Here is a 19,564-nt window from a genome sequence, read left to right as displayed (position 1 = left end):
TTGCAAAGGAACATGTTCATCATATACACATCTGTGCACACACAGGGGCAGGAGGCGTTGCTTAGTGAGGAAAGGGGCTGACTCTGAAGCAGGGAACCTGGTGTCAGCTCCTTGTGACCTTGGGCACACCATTGTACCTCCCTGTGCCTCAGGCACCAAACTTAGATTGTAAACTCTACAGGGCAGGGACTTACTATGCCTGCAAGCTTCCTTGTACACCGCTGCATACACTGTCAGCGCTATACAGTATAAGAAAATAAATACGGAGACTACTAGAAAGAAAGCAAAATGTAGCTTTTGTGTATCAGATGAATAAGCTAGAGAGTCAGCCTTGCATAGTATGTAAATGTATCCATTAATCTGGCCTCTATCTGTGGGTTGAGCTTCACTTTACAATGAGAGTATAAGGAATAGATCCTAAGGCACTTATTCTGTAAGGTGTGATAAGGGAAGATGACGCACTATTAACGTCAGTGGGACATTTCATGTCATGCAATGCCACGCCACCTGCACTATCACACCTTACAGAATAAGCCCCTAAAGGTGGATTCCCATGTAATCAATGGCTTTAGCTGTTGCCATGCTTGTAGCTTTGTCATCTCTTGGACAAAGTATTTAACAATGAACCTCTTTTTGATTAATATATCTCTCAGGGTCTCCGCTGCTGAAATCCCTCTCCTGGCTTCCTATCAAATCCCGCATCTCGCACTCAATTCTCCTCCTCACTTTTAAAGCTTTACACTCTTCTGCCCTCCTTACATCTCAGCCCTAATGTCTCGCTATGCACCATCCCGACTCTTGCGTTCTGCTCAAGGATGTCTTCTCTCTACCCCCCTTGTGTCTAAAGCCCTCTCCCGCCTCAAACCCTTCTCACTGACTGCCCCACACCTCTGGAATGCCGTTCCCCTCAATACCCGACTAGCGACCTCTCTATCCACCTTTTAGACACACCTCAAAAGACACCTGCTTAAGGAAGCATATGAGTAGCTCGATGGCTGATAATTAACACCTCTTACATTAACCTTGGCCCCTTGCAGACGCACTTACCAGAACGCCCTCCTACTGTCTCTGTACGTTCTCCCTACCAACCAATTAGATTGTAAGCTCTTCAGAACAGGGACTCCTTTTCCTAAATGTTACTTTTATGTCTGAAGCACTTCTTCCCATGATCTGTTATTTGTATTATTTGTTATTTATATGATTGTCACGTGTATTACTGCTGTGAAGCGCTATGTACTTTAATGGCGCTATATAAATAAAGACATACAATACAATACAATCCATACAATATATATGACAGGATTAGTAATACTAAATTGCAGGCTTACAATCTGTAATAAAAGAATAGGTGATTCAGTGCGCAGCTAATAATTAGTGAAACACAGTAAGCAATGTGCAGTGCACAGTGATAGTATAATCAAAAAAATTCAACCTTAATTGTGGGAAGGTCACATATATTGCGTCTGCAGCCCTTCTTGGGGGTGTCCCAACACCCCTGAAACTATACAAAAGACAGAAAAACAAGGCGCACAACGCACATAGTGAAGTATAATTAAAAATACAATTTACTCATAAAATAAGATAAGTTCTGCGTACATCAATATGGTTAAAAATGAGCAGTTGGTAATTGGGTATACCACACCAGTAGACAGCTGCAAACAGCACTCCTCACTCGATCGCAGGGTGCAGGGGATTGGTTGTCATCTGATGGCAAGCTGGTGTTTGTAGATGCCGTCTCCCTCTCACTCAAGACAGGGCAGGTCTCCGTCTTTACTCCCAGATGATCCTGGAGCACCGATCCGCATCGGCGTGTAGCAGCCTCCACTGTTATCCGCATGTAAGCACGTTGGTCACGTGCCGTTTCTCCTCTACGGAGCGCCCGATAATGACGTCACAGTCTGGTCGCACTCTCCTACGAACCGTCTGCAGGGGCTCAATGCGTGCAGTGTAGTGAAGGATACACGCCGCCTCTTGGAAAGGAGATTTCTGCACCGTGTCTTGCGGGAAACGGGGGGAACACTTGTATAGAGTGTTAGCACCAAACAAGAGGGTACTAGGAAGTGAGCAATGACACCCTCCAACGCGTTTCGTAACTCGTGGTTACTTCTTCAGGGAACGTATGCCAAATTTACAATCTGTAAATTGCTTTTAAGCAGTATTATATGAAAGCGATATGAGAGCTTTACATGGATGTGAAGTGATCATGGTTTTTTTTCATGTTCACATAGGACCACAGCCCAATATCACTCACATAGTCTATGTTATTATGTATTTTGGGTGAGCTGACCACATAATGGGTTCTGAAATTTCCAGAATTAAGATCTATAGAAAATGTGCATCGGTATAAAGAGAGGAGGTTTACATTATGAAAACCCTAATCTAGATGATTTTCAAATATTTTTTTTTATTATTTGTAATTGCAAAACACCAACATTCACCTGAATTGTATTTATAGGCAAATTATATACATTTATCTCATTAATACTAACCTATCATGTGGTAACTCAACTCCTGTGTGCCATATCAGACATTTAATTCAACAGAATAGTTTTACTATATGATAATGAAACTTCTTTGGTTTGTAGATCAATGTATGGTAAGATTGGTCTGCATTGAAAGGGTTATTAGCTTTTCTACTAAAGACCTTCCTTAATTCTCTGACTAGCAACAAGGTTTCAGAAAGGGAAGGGTGATACTCTCAGCATAATTTAAAAAAAAATCGTGAAATTTGTAGTATTGTTTAATTAAATATTTAGGATATGTCTATACTATACATAAGCTATTCTTATAAATTATCTCCTGCACAGCCTTAGCACAAGTAATATTCAAAAGCAGTAACAGTTTACATCAGGGAATTCCTTTCTTCTTAGCATAACATGTTTAATTAAGCAGGTTCAAATTTAAAGAGACTTAGGGCAGAATCCATTAGACTTTTACTGCAGTTTAACATCCAGGATAATCAATGATTCCAGTTTTATACTTGGAAAGAGTTTAAAACAGAAGTACAGGTTCAATGAGATCATTAAAACGGAAATGATTCACAACTGCATAATTAAGCGAAAGGTTGAAGGATTTCCATCCATGATCACATTGGAAGGGAATCTCTTGCGTTCGGCCGCGCAGGGGAAAGGACGTCATGTGACAGGAAAATATAACATACATTTTCTGCCCTCCAATGTTGAAATATAATAATTGAGCAAAGCTCCATGTACTGGCATTAACAAAAGGCAAATTAGCACTGCACTTATACAAAGATGTATTATTTAACATATTTATGTAGCTCTTTTCAGTGTACACTTTGAAAACTCATTGACATCAACAGTTACCCTCAAGTCAGATGTAAACGCCACACTTATTTATTTCATTGTATTTATTTCTTCGGCCACAAATTGCTTTTTTATTTGAGTGTTGTCTGGGCTAAATGTACTAAAGGAGAATGATGGCACACCGCACGATAAGTGAGGGTAGGAGTGCAAAAACCTCATATATTCATTTAGCACAGAGCAAAATGTAGTGAGGGAGGGGAAAACCTCTAATGCGTTTCGCGCCTCTGTTCACACTTTGTTAAGGGCGAATGACACTCCATAGTTAAATAGGGGTACCACACCGGAAGTACCACAGAAAACAATACAGACCGGCGCCTTAAAGTCCAAATGGATGATATACAAAAGTCCAATGGGTGGCTTGGGATATCCAATAGATGGTGATCTAGTCCAGTGGACAGCAGGTTCCTCAGCAGCAAAAATGATATGACATGCAGGGGAGACAAGAGGACAAGATCATAGTGAAATACAGTATGGTTATAACAATTAACACATAAACACAGACAGACAGGCACATACAACACTAAACAAGTAGGCTGACTAATACAATAATGGTTTAATGAACACAATAAAATACAGCAGGCTGGTGACGAGCAGGTCTAGGATCCGGTATGTAAAACCGGAATCCTACTTACAGCAAGTCCCTTGGATAAACAAAGGTCTGCTCCTCTACCATGCGCATGCGCACGAAATGCGTTGGGCCATTGAGAGACATTCATCAGCTGTATTGGTAGAGGAGCAGACCTTTGTAGCAGTTCCTGGAGTCGCAGTACATAGAAGAGTGTATCGGCAGTGTGATCCGGTGTGTTGTCCCGCCCGCTGTGACGCAGATCCGGGCGCCAACGGAAGGCGCCCCGTGTAGCAGAAGGCAGCGTCGCCATCATCGGCAGTAATCCGAGGAGGCTCCTGCAGGCATCTACACGTGGTACGCGTCCACCAACACCTGTCGCCGGACCATCTATACTCCATTTACCTGCGCTTATCCAAGGGACTTGCTGTAAGTAGGATTCCGGTTTTACATACCGGATCCTAGACCTGCTCGTCACCAGCCTGCTGTATTTTATTGTGTTCATTAAACCATTATTGTATTAGTCAGCCTACTTGTTTAGTGTTGTATGTGCCTGTCTGTCTGTGTTTATGTGTTAATTGTTATAACCATACTGTATTACACTATGATCTTGTCCTCTTGTCTCCCCTGCATGTCATATCATTTTTGCTGCTGAGGAACCTGCTGTCCACTGGACTAGATCACCATCTATTGGATATCCCAAGCCACCCATTGGACTTTTTTATATCATCCATTTGGACTTTAAGGCGCCGTTCTGTATTGTTTTCTTTGTCACATCACTAACTGTGTTTGGGTTAGTTTTTCTCGGCAGCCTTGCCATATTTTATTTATTATTAGAATTATCCACCATGTTGTTGTTATTATTTGTTTTACTAGTTGTATCCACTTCTATTTTTAGCGCTATACACACCACCCCTTTTTTCTAGTTACCGGAAGTACCACGCCAAACACAACACATGGAAAAAGCTAAAGGGGAAATCAAGAATCAGGAATGGACGTCGCTGACAGTGGGGGCCACTACCCACAGAGAGTCACTAACAGTGGGGGCCACTAACCACAGAGAGTCACTAACAGTGGGGGCCACTACCCACAGAGAGTCACTAACAGTGGGGGCCACTACCCACAGAGAGTCACCACCAATGGGGGCCACTACTCTCAGAGAATCACTTACAGTGGGGGCCACTACCCACAGAGAGTCACTAACAGTGGGGGCCACTACCCACAGAGAGTCAGTAACAGTGGGGGCCACTACCCACAGAGAGTCACTAACAGTGGGGGCCACTACCTACAGAGAATCACTAATAGTGGGGGGCCACTACCCACAGAGAGTCACTAACAGTGGGGGGCCACTACCCACAGAGAGTCACTAACAGTGGGGGGCCACTACCAACAGAGAGTCACTAACAGTGGGGGTCACTACCCACAGAGAGTCACTAACAGTGGGGGGCCACTACCCACAGAGAGTCACTAACAGTGGGGGCCGCTACCCACAGATAGTCACTAACAGTGGGGGCCACTACCCACAGAGAGTCACTAACAGTGGGGGCCACTACCCACAGAGAGTCACTAACAGTGGGGGTCACTACCCACAGAGAGTCACTAACAGTGGGGGGCCACTACCCACAGAGAGTCACTAACAGTGGGGGGCCACTACCCACAGAGAGTCACTAACAGTGGGGGGCCACTACCCACAGAGAGTCACTAACAGTGGGGGGCACTACCCACAGAGAGTCACTAACAGTGGGGGCCACTACCCACAGAGAGTCACTAACAGTGGGGGCCACTACCTACAGAGAATCACTAACAGTGGGGGGCCACTACCCACAGAGAGTCACTAACAGTGGGGGGCCACTACCCACAGAGAGTCACTAACAGTGGGGGGCCACTACCCACAGAGAGTCACTAACAGTGGGGGCCACTACCTACAGAGAGTCACTAACAGTGGGGGGCCACTACCCACAGAGAGTCACTAACAGTGGGGGCCACTACCCACAGAGAGTCACTAACAGTGGGGGCCACTGCCCACAAACAGTCACTATCAGTGGGGGCCACTACCCACTGAGAGTCACTAACAGTGGGGGCCACTACCCAAAAACAGTCACTAACAGTGGGGGCCACTAACCACAGAGAGTCACTAACAGTGGGAGCCACTACCCACAGAGAGTCACCAACAGTGGGGGCCACTACCCACAGAGAATCACTTACAGTGGGGGGCACTACCGACAGAGAGTCACTAACAGTGGGGGCCACTACCCACAGAGAGTCACTAACAGTGGGTGCCATTACCCACTGAGAGTCACTAACAGTGGGGGCCACTACCCACTGAGAGTCACTAACAGTGGGGGCCACTACCCACAGAGAGTCACTAACAGTGGGAGCCACTAACCACAGAGAGTCACTAACAGTGGGGGGCCACTACCCACAGAGCGTCACTAACAGTGGGGGGCCACTACCCACAGAGAGTCACTAACAGTGGGGGGCCACTACCAACAGAGAGTCACTAACAGTGGGGGCCACTACCCACAGAGAGTCACCAACAGTGGGGGCCACTACCCACAGAGAATCACTTACAGTGGGGGGCACTACCCACAGAGAGTCACTAACAGTGGGGGCCACTACCCACAGAGAGTCACTAACAGTGGGTGCCATTACCCACTGAGAGTCACTAACAGTGGGGGCCACTACCCACTGAGAGTCACTAACAGTGGGGGCCACTACCCACAGAGAGTCACTAACAGTGGGGGGCCACTACCCACAGAGAGTCACTAACAGTGGGAGCCACTAACCACAGAGAGTCACTAACAGTGGGGGCCACTACCCACTGAGAGTCACTAACAGTGGGGGCCACTACCCACTGAGAGTCACTAACAGTGGGGGCCACTAACCACAGAGAGTCACTAACAGTGGGGGCCACTACCCACAGAGAGTCACTAACAGTGGGGTCCACTACCCACAAACAGTCACTAACAGTGGGGGCCACTACGCACAGAGAGTCACTAACAGTGGGGGGGGGGGGGGCACAACCCACATAGATGTCACTAACGGGGGGGGGGGGGGGACGGGACAGTGGGGGCCACAACCTACAGAGAGTCACTAACATAAAGATTTTACTATAAAAATCAAATGAAAACCCCCCTTTGGATATGTTCGGTGCCAGGAAAGGATAGATCTTCTGTATAGCATCTCTCCCCCCATATAAGTGGGACTCCCTGAAGACTTCAATTACATATAGATGTATTAGATTATTCACATTTGATTTCCTTATCACTTCACACTTATATAGGAATGCCTTTCGCACTCTTAGCTTTCCAGGAGTTTAGTGAATAAGTAATGAGTGCTAATTATTTATTGGCATGCTTATTCGCATTGGCTGCACTCAATATAATCTCCAGTGACTGGGTGGCTAAATAACAGCGGGTTCGGAGGTTAACGGAATTTCGGGGTGGTTTTACTTAATGCCCCGTTTTTCCAGAAGTTTTAAAAGTGACCGTTGTGCATTTTCCACTAAACGGCAATATTCTTAGCCCATTTCCTGCGTTCTTGCGTCACTGGTTACAGTAATTTCCATGCACGACACTTTCATATTGTGTTCAAGCACCACTAGAAACAAATAAATCCATCCTCAAACCCTCAACCTTTGTGTAAGTCGATAGCACATAAAACATTTTACATTTGCTAGTTTATTGTAAAAAATCCCATAATATAATATACGAGGAGCAGTTGGTCATGAAGTCCCTTGTTATTAAAATATAATATCATGTTCATGCGCAGTTATTATTTTAATTCAGTGCGTGACATATAAAGCTGCCGGAACATCGCCCGCTCTCCCACATTACATTTATTTCTATCAGGATGATAAAAAAATTGATTTATTTTACAACAGATCAGTAATTGTGCTGCACAAATAAGTCTGTAATGATAATCAACAGCATTTTCACCATAATTGAATTTGTCTTTTCCCAAGAGGTAGGTAAATGCAGTAATAATAATACTACTGTTACGGACTGTGCTGCAGTTAATCACGGCCTGAATATGCAGACAGCCCCAATATTGTATCGACAGAAATTAAATTAACCATCAGCTTGGGCAATCAGTGCTGTACAGCTATTACAAGTAATAAAGGCGGGGATCCCGGACACGTGGCCAATTATGTTTTGACATATGAATGAAAGTGGACAAATGCTTTCAACTTGATTTTTTTTTATCCTGCTAAAAACAAGGGAGATACATAATTTAAGATGTATTACCTCCTGTCCTTTAATTAACCAATAAGCATGTCAGGGTGTATTTCATACAGAGATAATAAAACGCCTTAGGTGTTAGTTAAGTGACCATGTATGTGACAGTATTTCATGCCGACATACATACTGGAGTGGCATATTTTTATTAAAATAAAGATACATTCTATATGATTAAAGTCATTTGTTATTATGCTGGGTGACTTTGCACTCGGATTTAACAATGATAATTAGGATATACACTGCTAATTATTTTTTCTCTTTTAACTTGCCATTTGATATTACCGTTGACTTATTGAAATTTCCATTCCACCCCTATTCAATATGGGGGAGACTCACAGTTAGCAAGGCTTGAATATCCATTCAAGTGAATGCAAACTGGTACATTGCTATCTGTGCATTAGCCTACTTCTCACCATACTGAATAGCGGCTCAGAAAGACATTGTGAGCGTATGTCTCAGCCGACCTACGGTATGTAGTCATGTGTGAGAATGTTGGCAGTATCGCATGGAGGCACGCCTGCCCGTATTCATTACACTGTCCAAACCCTGCTACAAGTGCAATTCATGTAGCAGTTTTGTATGGTTAAAGTAATGTCCCTTTCTCCTTACCACCGATACTAGTTAAACTTTTAAACATGGGGTCAGATGAATTGAAAAAGAATACATTAGTATATTATTTATGTATGTATATCTTTATTTACAGTATATAGTGCCAAAAGTGTACTCAGCGCTTTACAAAGACAATACAGAACAGGGAATTATAATAATACAATTCAAGTGCAGCAAAGTCAGACAATAGAGGAGGTGGGTAGTAAGGTTGTTGTGTGTATTTTTGTTAATTGTGGGTAGAGGGATTGGGTGAAGGGGGTAATTGCCCCAAGTATGGATGTAATAACCGCTAAGGTAAGGTAATGAAGGGTTTAGCTCCACCCGAAACCCTATCGCCAGGCCTAAACACCCACCAGGGGACAAATACCACCTTCACCCACCACCACTACCCACAATAAACTGGCCACTGGTGGTTAACCCCTTCATTGCCTTAGCAGCTGGCCGCTAAGGTAACAAAGCTGTTTTAATAATTTTTCAATACTAGTGTACGAGAGCAGGGGGTCTCCGGAGCAGAACCACGTTGATTTGAGGTCCGGGGACCCCCTGCTTCCTGAGATACAGGCCCCGTTATGGGGTCCCGGATCTCCACTGCATTTTATTCCCACGATCATGTGACGCGAGACATTTAAATGCATAGGGAATACCACTGTTGAGTATAACACTATTTCATCAATATGACGATGCACAAAATAATGCAAAGGGACCAATACATTGAGTAGTTTTCTTTCTTAGTAATTATATGTAGCCCTCTTTCCCTCTTACTAGACGGGTCTACTGGTGCTAGCTTTACCTGCGGCTCACAGAGATCTGAGCCTCTGCTACTGGGAGCCTGGGGCAACAATATAAGGACTGGCAGTGCCTCCACTTGCCCAGGATCCCCAATATGTGAGATTCCCCTGAACAAGAACAACAATAACAGCTCGTATATATATATATATATATATATATATATATATATATATATATATATAACGTAATCCTTCACTATATAAAGCATATGCACACATATAAGTAACCTTGATATAACCGTGGCCCCTGCCATACGTCACCGTGAGTAGTGTCCCCCCACCACCGTGTATATCCCACACCGTGTCCAGTGTAACCGACCAGTCCCTTGGTCACTTAACCTCCCAAGTGTCCCAAAGAAACCCACCACCCACCAAGGCGGATCAGCGCCTGTAAGGTACCGGTTTCTTGGTGCACGTGTGAAATACCTGCCGCGCGTTCCAACACCCAGTCGCTGATTCTTCAAAAAGGATCCGCCGATCCGGCGCAGTCTCTCACGATGAGTTTCCCACCGCAGGGGAAAGTCTCTCACGAGTCTTGACTCCGCAGCGTAGTCTGATCCCAAACTACAAATAACCGTATCCTCAGGGAAGTACTGTGTCCCTGACTGCTACTATCACTAAGCAGGCAAGGTCCCTATCTAAGGGCTGTTCCCTGCAGCAAACACAAGCTAGTGGTGTCTCAGGGCTTGCACTGGGGCCTAGGGGGAATACTGGCCTCTATGCACCCACGAACCTCCTCTCCCATTGCGCTCCCAGCACCCACTGACTAGCGTGGTCCCTGCTGAACACTTCCCTATCCTATCAGCAAGCATCTCCGCAACCCTATTGGCTATCTGAGGACATTTGACTACGCATAGGATCATGGGATATGTAGTCCCCGCCTAGAGCCTTCCTCCTATTGGCCAGCCTTCGTGCCCTAACCAACTTTGCAAGCACGACATGAAATGACTGCCGTTTCCTTGGCATGCGCTAAGGGTCCCCAACATGGCGGCATTCTCTGTAAGACCCGCCGGGAGTCCTTGGCGACGTGATCACCGCCCGACAACCCCCGCACATCTTGCACGCCCCCGAGACCTGCTTACCGGCGCATGCACGCGCGCCTGCATCCGCGCGCCTCCGGGACCAACCACAACCCTCCCAACCACTATGGAGGTGAACACAGGGGGGGAGGGTTGTAAACAAAGCACAGAGGGGGGACCTGGCTACATATAGATTTACACGGGCCTGTAATGCTCTGCAAAAATATGGCCAATAAACAAATACATTGGTTAATATATCACTTCCATCTGCTGAATGCCATTAGCTACAAGTGAAGTTTTCTCAATGAATACATGTTTAATAACTTTGCAAAAGCCATATTGTAGAAAGCACAGCTCTGAATATCAGGGAGTATGCAATTTATATGTACTGCTTTCATCGTGAGCTAGTTAGAGACACTCATCTAACTGAAAAAAAAGAATTAAACGGCAATACCAATAGATCACAGCTGAGTTATCAAGCAGGTTTAATAACGTCTTTTATATCCTTTTTTTTTTTAATAAATCTGTTCTTTATTATTAGATAATACTTGCTACATTTTTTTTTAAATTCAACTCATAATGCCATTTTTAATGAATTTTAATATACTGAGCATCTTATGATTTCTGTAGCAGGTTTTAGCCACCTCCCAGCAGTGCAAGATATTTGTAACACTTTCCTGTTTGTTATAATTTGTTGCCAATGTTCCCAGCAGTTTGAGCTGCTTAGTGTTACCTTAGTAATATAAGAATAGATTGTAGCTGGTGAGGTACACTGACTGAACGATTGCTTGAAACTGAAAGGCAGCCATTTAGAACCCTGGGAAGTATAATCTTTGCTGATTGATCATGGGAGAACAAATTGATCAGCAGTTTAGGTAATTAGTTTTCCATAAAGGTAATCAAAGGTGGCATATATTACAACTAAAAATATATATATACTTTTTTTGTAAATGCATTGCAGGCTGCCTCTTTAAGGCTTCATACTAAAAAAGTTAAATCTGTATTTGTCTAAAATTACTGGATGGCTTAATAATGGAACATGTGGATAATGAGCATGTCACAAACATAACCCTATAAACCTTCCTCTACTTAGAACAACAAACAAAACAGCACAGGTTCCTGCAGGGAATCATCACTGCCATTGTCCTCATTGCATGTTCGTTGTAATGATCTCCAAATACTGTATCTGTGGAGTCAAAACCCAGAGAGAAAGCAACCAGCACCAGCGCAGAAAATATTACACCTGCACTTTAAATGTAAAGACCCCACTCTCGTTGGCATCACTAATCCACTAAAGTTCTCACAGTGTGGTCCTTCAATGTTCCTTTCTCTTCATAGACAGGCTACTAGTAGGGAACATTCATTGTTAGACGTTTAGTTGGAACTACATAGTCTTTAATTTAAAATTGGTCCATTGAACTTCACTCACAATTTGTTGTGGTTATTTAGCTTTTTAACTCATGTAACACAGTTGCTCGCAGCATTGAGATTTATTGTAGGTTGTCAGACAGTAAAGTTAGGGAGAGACCTGCAAGGCTTCAGAAGCTCTCATCCATGAAGAACTCTCAGGATGGTTTATTAAAAAGTATCACATGCTGCAGACAATGTATATTTCTCCTGGACCAAAACAGCCCTGCCAACTTGCACTGGGTAATATTATTTGCCCCGTGGAGGTAGACACCAATACTAAGGGCCAGGCTTAGGCTTTGCAGGGTCCAAGACAGCATACTGGTGGTGGGGCCTCCCCTGAGAAAAAAGTTAAGGGAGCTGTAAGAGATGTGTGCAGAAGTATGCAATGAAGACAGTTAGTAAGGTGAAACTAAAATAATAATCATGCTCGCCATTTTCAGCTCAGTTATCCGGTCTTCTAAGTCACTACGTAAGCAACGCTCCGTGTTCATCACAGTCACACAGTCAAAGGAAAGTGTGATCAGACCACTCTGTAGCTTGGCGTTAGCTTCCATCTCCTGTTCCGATCGTTTACAGAGGAGCAGTTTGCAGGGCATCTCCAGGGCTGGTCAAGGGATCGTCACTCATTGGTTCCGGCTCCGCTTCCCTGGTATAGTTTGAGGGTTTCTCACTTTTAGCACTAGACAGACACTTCTTTGGGGTACACGACTTCTGCCTTGGGCTTCTGGATATCCTGTCATCCGTGTGACAAATCCATTTTCACTAGGGTGCAGGGCATCTCAGCCCCCCTTTTCCTCTGCAGGATCTGCGGACGTGTCTGATCCTTCCATGGTACAGTAATTGGAGAACCTCTTTTCTTTTTCCACCTTTTTGCTTTGGACGACTCCATTCTCTCAGGGGTACTGGGGTCTCCTTTATTTGAAACTTTAGCAGTTTCATAGCATCCACCATACTTTTCTTGCAGTTGTATTAGCTGGCAGGAATTTTCGGGGTCATAGAGACCTGTTTGTTCGGTGCGTACCACGTTTAGGCACCTCCACCATCCTAGGTGTTTTGTGGGTGTGTCATTTCAGGCCCCACATCAGATATATCTTCATCCTCATCCGTATCTTTATAGGACCGAAAGGGACACTCTTTTTGTATGGCAGGGTTGAGTACGGTTTTGCCCTCCGTTTCAGCAGTGTATTCTTTTCCCTGACCTCTGGAGGCGCTATTGCAGCGATTTTCTCTGTATATGCTAGAACCCCAGCTGGTAGTCTTAAAGGTGGACAGACTTCACTTGCAGAGTCCGTAGCTCTCACAGGCGTCTCTGTAGACTTTTTCTTCTTTAGTTTTGTAAATTTTGAGACATCGGAGGTACTGTGCACACATTCTGTCTCATCAGTGATACTGGATGTGAACTTGCTAAGTAAACCTCCTGTATCTTCCTTGTTACCACAGCGCATTGTTTGCTGCTGCAGTTCTTTGTCTCAATGAAAAAAATATTCCTCCGGCTGCTGCCCTTTTCCAAGGGACACTCAGGCCTCCTCCTCATCATCCGAATAAGGCCTGAAGGGACCCTGCTCCATGTGGCCGGGCACTTTACACCAGGATTTTCTTCCCCATTCTTGCAGAGTCTGTATTTGACTTCAGCTGGGCGGCCATTTTAAATTCCCAGGGTTTTTTTCCCCACACAATTGGTGGGGTAGACTCTTGTCACAGCATCAGTGCCTTGTGTGGGTCACCGTCTGTCACAGTCCTACCAGTCAAACTGTGGTGTTGTGACATTCTCCAGTGCAGTTTCTGTTCTCCTACCTGGATGTGTAGCCCTTTAATTCTGGTCACTGCTGTATGTGATTCTTTGTTTTGTTGCTCAGGCTATTGCAGGAACTGTATGCAGGCAAAAAGCACAACATTTTCACAGGCAGTCCCGGGGCCCCTTTGAACTTTAAGGGCCACCTCTCATCCCACTTCTTACACCATATGTAAGATGTGTGTAGAGGTGTGCAAATGGAGACCGTTTTTAAGGTGCAACTAAAATAAGTCTTTATTGCCTGTTTCTTTAACACAGCAAACCATTCAAAATAAACAAAATAAACAAAATAAACAAAATAAAGGCCTATTCAGCATATATATACAGTCCAACTAGAAAGTCTATTCTCTGTTCTTGTAGCTGTAGGGGAAGGCCTCTCTGCTCTCCTGGGTCCGCCTCTTATGTGCTATGGAAATGTCTATGTCCAGGTATAGAGGTCTTGTCCCCTTGTCTTGCTGTCAGCATACAGTCCTTCTGTGTGCATCAAGACATCTTTTCCCCAGGTCAGCTCAGTTGTGGGCTAGGGAATATCCTTCCTGTTTCTTAGATCAGGCTTTTTCTAACAGTCCTAATCAGCCAGGTGGAGTCTGGTTGATTGCCTGTGCAATTAACCAGCACACTGCTGGATTTAGAGACTGTTTTTCTTAAAGTCCTGTTACAGGGACTTACCTTGAAGAGTGGCCTTCCTTCCGCAGTGTCCTGGCAGCATGTGATATCACGTTACCATGGCAACTCGTCGTCAATTAACGTCGGTCACCATGGCAACTCGACACTACAGAACACGGGCTAGAGAATCTAAGACCCACTCTCTAAGAAAAATAACATATGCACACCCCGGCCTCTTGGTGAGAAGCAGTCCTGCCCGCACAGGGCCTCCGCACTCCCTCCTCCAACTCCCCCCTTCAGTCAGGTGAAAGTTGGATCTCAGTGTCGGCAGGAGGAGGGAGATAAGAGAGCGCAAGGCGCCCAAAGGCACAATGCCCAAGGCGTCGGCAGGAGGGGGGAGAGCGCAAGGTGCCCTTAGGCACGAGGCCCAAGGTGCTGACAGGAGGAGGGAGCCCAAGGTGCGAAGGCACGAGGCCGAAGGCACCGGCAGGAGGAGGGAGCAGAGCGAGCGCAGGGCCTGAAGGCACGAGGCTCAAGGCACCGGCTTTGCTCGCCTTGACCTGAGGCCGGTTCTGCCTGGTTGCTCCCCATTGTGACACCTTATTCTGGTAGTCAGGATGGTCAGGGAGCACAAGGATCAACATTCAGGTGTAAGTATATCCAATTCCATATACTAACTTTTACAAAAAAAATGTAACAGCCAGTGTTGAGATTTTGTATGAAATATTGGTTGCTATGGAGATGTGCATATTGCTGTATGGATTATGTGCTTCAGCATACATGGTCGTGTCAATTTAAATAAAAAACATGAACAGCTTAATTAAAAATAGAACTTTATTTCACATTGTCTCATCTCTTGTCACGGTGCCAGCTAGATAGGAAAAAAATATTTGTTTTTTAAAAGCTCACAAGGACAATGAGTCCAGCTGCCTTCAAGTGGCAGAAAAAGTTTGCACCATTTGGCTTTAATGCCGTGGAGTGCCCTAAATGAAATGTTTGCTTCAATTCCTTCTATTGATTATGATGTTGAAACACAATGACTAAACATTTACATGAAGGGGGAAAGATGTGAAAGCCCATTCAGCTCAGAAAACAGCAACTGTTTGCTAAAGTCCTTGACTAAAAGATGAAGCGTTTCACTATAACCTTGTCCTGCACATGTCCCTCCATTTAGGCATGACTGGGAATGCAAGATATGTGTATGGTGCATATTAATATTAACTTATATGTATAAAGCACATTTCAATTGCAAAGCTCTTGGCTGTTGTACTTTAAAACCACTTTTACAGACACCTCAAGGATGGAACAATTTTCAATCTGGGCGGCCCTGCTGCCTGCAAAATGAGGAGGGGGTCACTGTTATTATTTTTTTACCCAAGTGACATAGGGTAACCTGCCACACCAGGGGATAAGGCAGCCTGCCCGGGATCAGAGTATATGCAGACACAATGGAGGAATTGAATCCACACACTTGCATATGCATGATAAGTTAGTGACAGCTGGCAAATATTGATTAGTTTTGAGAAATGACCCAGATACAAGCAGAACATTAATTATAAACTGTGATTTGATCCTCGTCATTAATACTGTAGAAGAGCCTAAGGGATTTACTCTATGTCCACTGAAGTGGCCGGACCTGCTACTTTCGGCTGAAAGTACAGTACGCATTGGCTTTGGCGGATGTAGAATAAGACAGGAAGGCAGCAAGTTTTTTCAATGTATAATCTAGTGCACCTTCTATTGTTGCACTGAAGGAGCGACTCAGTGAGTACAGGTTCAGCGAGTAAAGGCTCAGTGAGTAGAGGCTCAGCGAGTAAAGACTGAGTGAGTAAAGGCTCCGTGAGTAAAGACTCAGTGAGTAAAGACTCAGTGAGTAAAGAAACTGACTCTGAAAACAACGACATCTGAGTTTGAAGCAGGGGTGCCCGGGGTCAGCTCATTGTGACCTTGGGGAAGTCATTTTTATCTCCCTGTTCCTCAGGCACCAAAAACATAGATTGTAAGCTCCTTTGTCCAGGGACTGTGTGTGTAGAAATCCTTCACAGCTCCTTACGGCACTGCCTTTGCTGTCATTGAGCTTTGACCCATAGGGAAAAAAGCACAATATAAAATAAAGTTGTTATTAATGTTCAAATGGCAGCTTGTTTGCAAGAACTGTTTACAGTGCTGTTAATACCTTTCAGCAAATTAGGTTAATGGGATCCATGTACAGGTTTATTTTACTGACTATAACTAAGGCCTACTTTCAGGCAGCCATGGTGGGAGGGACTCGTTCAAATTAAATGAAGAGTTGTTCTGTTAAAAAAAAAAAAACTAGCTCCAAAAACAGCAACGTTCACGACCCAAACTGTGCGTTCTTTCATCTGAGAACTCAAATACATGACTGAAACAAGATGGAGGGTGCAGAACAAAGTTTTAGGGGGTGATCCATTGGGCACCACCACATGAGAATTCCCATTGACTTGAAATACCCTGATGGGCACTATTGCCCTTTAATGAATAACCCCTATAGAGCAGTTTATGGGCAATCTCTCCTAGGACCAACATGAACTCTTTGCACTGCCATGTTTAAAGGATGATTGATGCTATTTTTTACCCCCATCTGATACCAACAGTATAAATATTTTTTATTTTTTTACATTTAGACTTGAGAGGGGTTTAATTTCCTCTGGTTGCTCCTTTTGTGTGATGTCACTGTGTGATGTCACTGTGTGATCAGCATGTGAAGTGCGGTGGAAGAAGGGGAAAGAAAACAGTTCCCTATTCAGAAAACTCCAAAAAAATCAATTTGTAACTACAGTAATTTCCAAGACAATGAAAGCAGCAAAACTTTTGCTATTAGAATTTGTTTAGGGAAACCAGTTAGACTTTTTTCACAAAAGTATGTTTTCTGACCAGGCACACGGCATTGCTCCTTTAAAAGTAGCTTTTGCCGACAGATACAGATGATGAATACCTGTATTCAGCAGATTACATTTTGTGCAGCCCCCGTATCTAATCTCTCTCCCATACTTTGCTGGCTCATGTGGAAATGGAGCATTATATCTGCTGCCTTGTGGGCCCTCCAACTGCACCTATTTAGCAGGTACTGTACCTATTCTGTACAGTGCGTCCTGTACCTATTGCAGCTATGTGTGCCTGTGAGCGGGGTTCAGGGACCCCCGTCTGTCTCCCATTGGTTGCAGCTTGGAACATTTGGCTAATTACAGCAGCTGGAAGATTGATGACTTATTTAATAACTGATTAGCATATTATATGGAATGTAAGAACATACAAATAAATACAGCATTACGTTTATTGGTAAAATAATACGTTGCTTGCATCATAGTACGGATCCTGTATAGATGGGGTTCACTTGCTTGTAAGATCATTTGTCCCAAAATTACAGATGAATTAAAGTGCACCTATTTTTATGAGCTCGATATTGGAGGGTCTTTGTGGAGCTCACACCAAACTATCGCCCCCTTTGCACATATTGGGATTATTGATAAGGCAAGCCATGGATCAAACCAGAACGTCAATAGTAACATAGATCAATATCCATAATAACAGTAACACAAGAAATCAATTTATGTGACCACTTATTAAAAAAGTTACAAAGACTCCAGTCTGCAAATGTGCACTTTTAATTAGATAAAAAAATCTAATCATATGTCTATACTTATAATTAGATCAAAATAAATCGTATTACAAGCTTTTGTTTACACCACTATAAACAGGTATGTTTACCTAGCCCTCTTCTCAGTGAAAAACATGTTTAATCCAGTTAGTAATAAAGCACAACGGAAAATAGGAAGGGAAATGTCTCGATGCGAATGCCTCTTTGATGTCAGAATATCAATTTATAAACCGTTGACTGCATATAATTGTGCCAGTTAATGTTTTCGCTTCTTTATTTCACACAAATCTATTGATGATATACCTGAAATTGTTTATTTAATTGTCCGTTTAAATATTTTACTCGCTCTGGTTCCAGCTTTTTTGTTTTCTCTTGAGTTTCATGGGGTACTAGTTTCTCCTAAGCTGGCATCTGCAGGAGCAGCCAGTGTCCCATCTTTAAAGTGGACCATTTTTAAGTGGAGTTTAACAGCAAGTTAAGAAGTGGAACAAGAAGTGGACAACTTTACACCTGCTATCCCAGGATTCTGGATTTAAATGGCGCTGGAAAGGAGGACATTTTCTATCAGACTCAGGACGCAGCGTCCTTCCCTTTGCGCCGGCGCCATTCACATACAGTATTGCATTTCTGATAGTTTGCAGATTGCTCTTATCCTAACTCCATTTTCAGTGCCCAGCATGCCGCCTCCTCAACATTGAACTTGAAACACTGCCACGCCTCCTCTGTTATTTATTTTCGCTCTAACCTCACTTCTTTCCAGACTACACTACTCTTTCAGCAAGCCTTATTTCGCTAACTCCATTCATATTTCACCATCTCTTCTTCCTTCTCCACTTCGCAGTTCACATAAACTGCTTCCTATGTGCGTCCTTTGACCCATAGTTACATTGTTACATAGTAGATGAGGTTGAAAAAGACGTACGTCCGTCAAGTTCAACCTACACTAAATGTAGATGACAGATACTTTATCCTATATCTTTACTTACAGTATATTGATCCAGAGGAAGGCAAACAAAAACCCCAGTGACAAATTATCTAATGATATCTCATAAGGGGAAAAAGAATTTCCTTCCTGACTCCTCTCAGCTATATCTCCTGCTCTAAAACCCACTCATACAAATCCTTCTCACACATTCACTTTCTTGCCTTGCTTCTCCTCCTTGATGCTGGGGACATCTCTCCCAATCCTGGTCCCTGTCATATTTCTACATGCTCTCGTCCTCGCCTCCTACATGCAACCTCACCTCCTTATGGAGTAAACCCCTCTAACCTCATTCTCATCCCCTGTCACCCTCCCTCCCCTCTCAGTTTCTCCGGTGCCCTTTGGAATGCTTGCTCCCTTTCTAACAAGTTCCTCTCTGTGCATAACTTCTCTCTCTCTCACTCTCTGCTCATATTTGCTATAACTGAGACCTGGCTCTCTCAGGCTGACTCTGCACTGGAAGCTGCCCTCTCTTATGGTGGCTTTTCTTTCCCCGTGCCCTGATGACACAGGTGGAGGTGTGGGGCTTCTCCTCTGCTCAATCTGCCGTTACCGTACCCTTCCTATTCCTCCCTCTCTTTCCTTTCCTTCCTTTGAGGCTCACACT

At 44.0% G+C, this 19,564-nt stretch overlaps 1 long non-coding RNA gene across 1 annotated transcript in view; it reads right to left on the bottom strand.

The window, feature by feature from the left end:
• LOC142502269 (uncharacterized) overlaps positions 1–19,564 on the bottom strand; it is a 112,398-nt gene that overhangs the window by 16,017 nt on the left and 76,817 nt on the right. The gene's annotated exons all lie outside the window — the stretch shown is intronic.

The sequence above is a fragment of the Ascaphus truei genome, chromosome 9, assembly GCF_040206685.1.
Source record: "Ascaphus truei isolate aAscTru1 chromosome 9, aAscTru1.hap1, whole genome shotgun sequence".
Taxonomy (NCBI): domain Eukaryota; kingdom Metazoa; phylum Chordata; class Amphibia; order Anura; family Ascaphidae; genus Ascaphus; species Ascaphus truei.
Note: the sequence above shows the minus strand (reverse complement) of the source record. Positions and strands in the feature narration are given on the sequence as shown.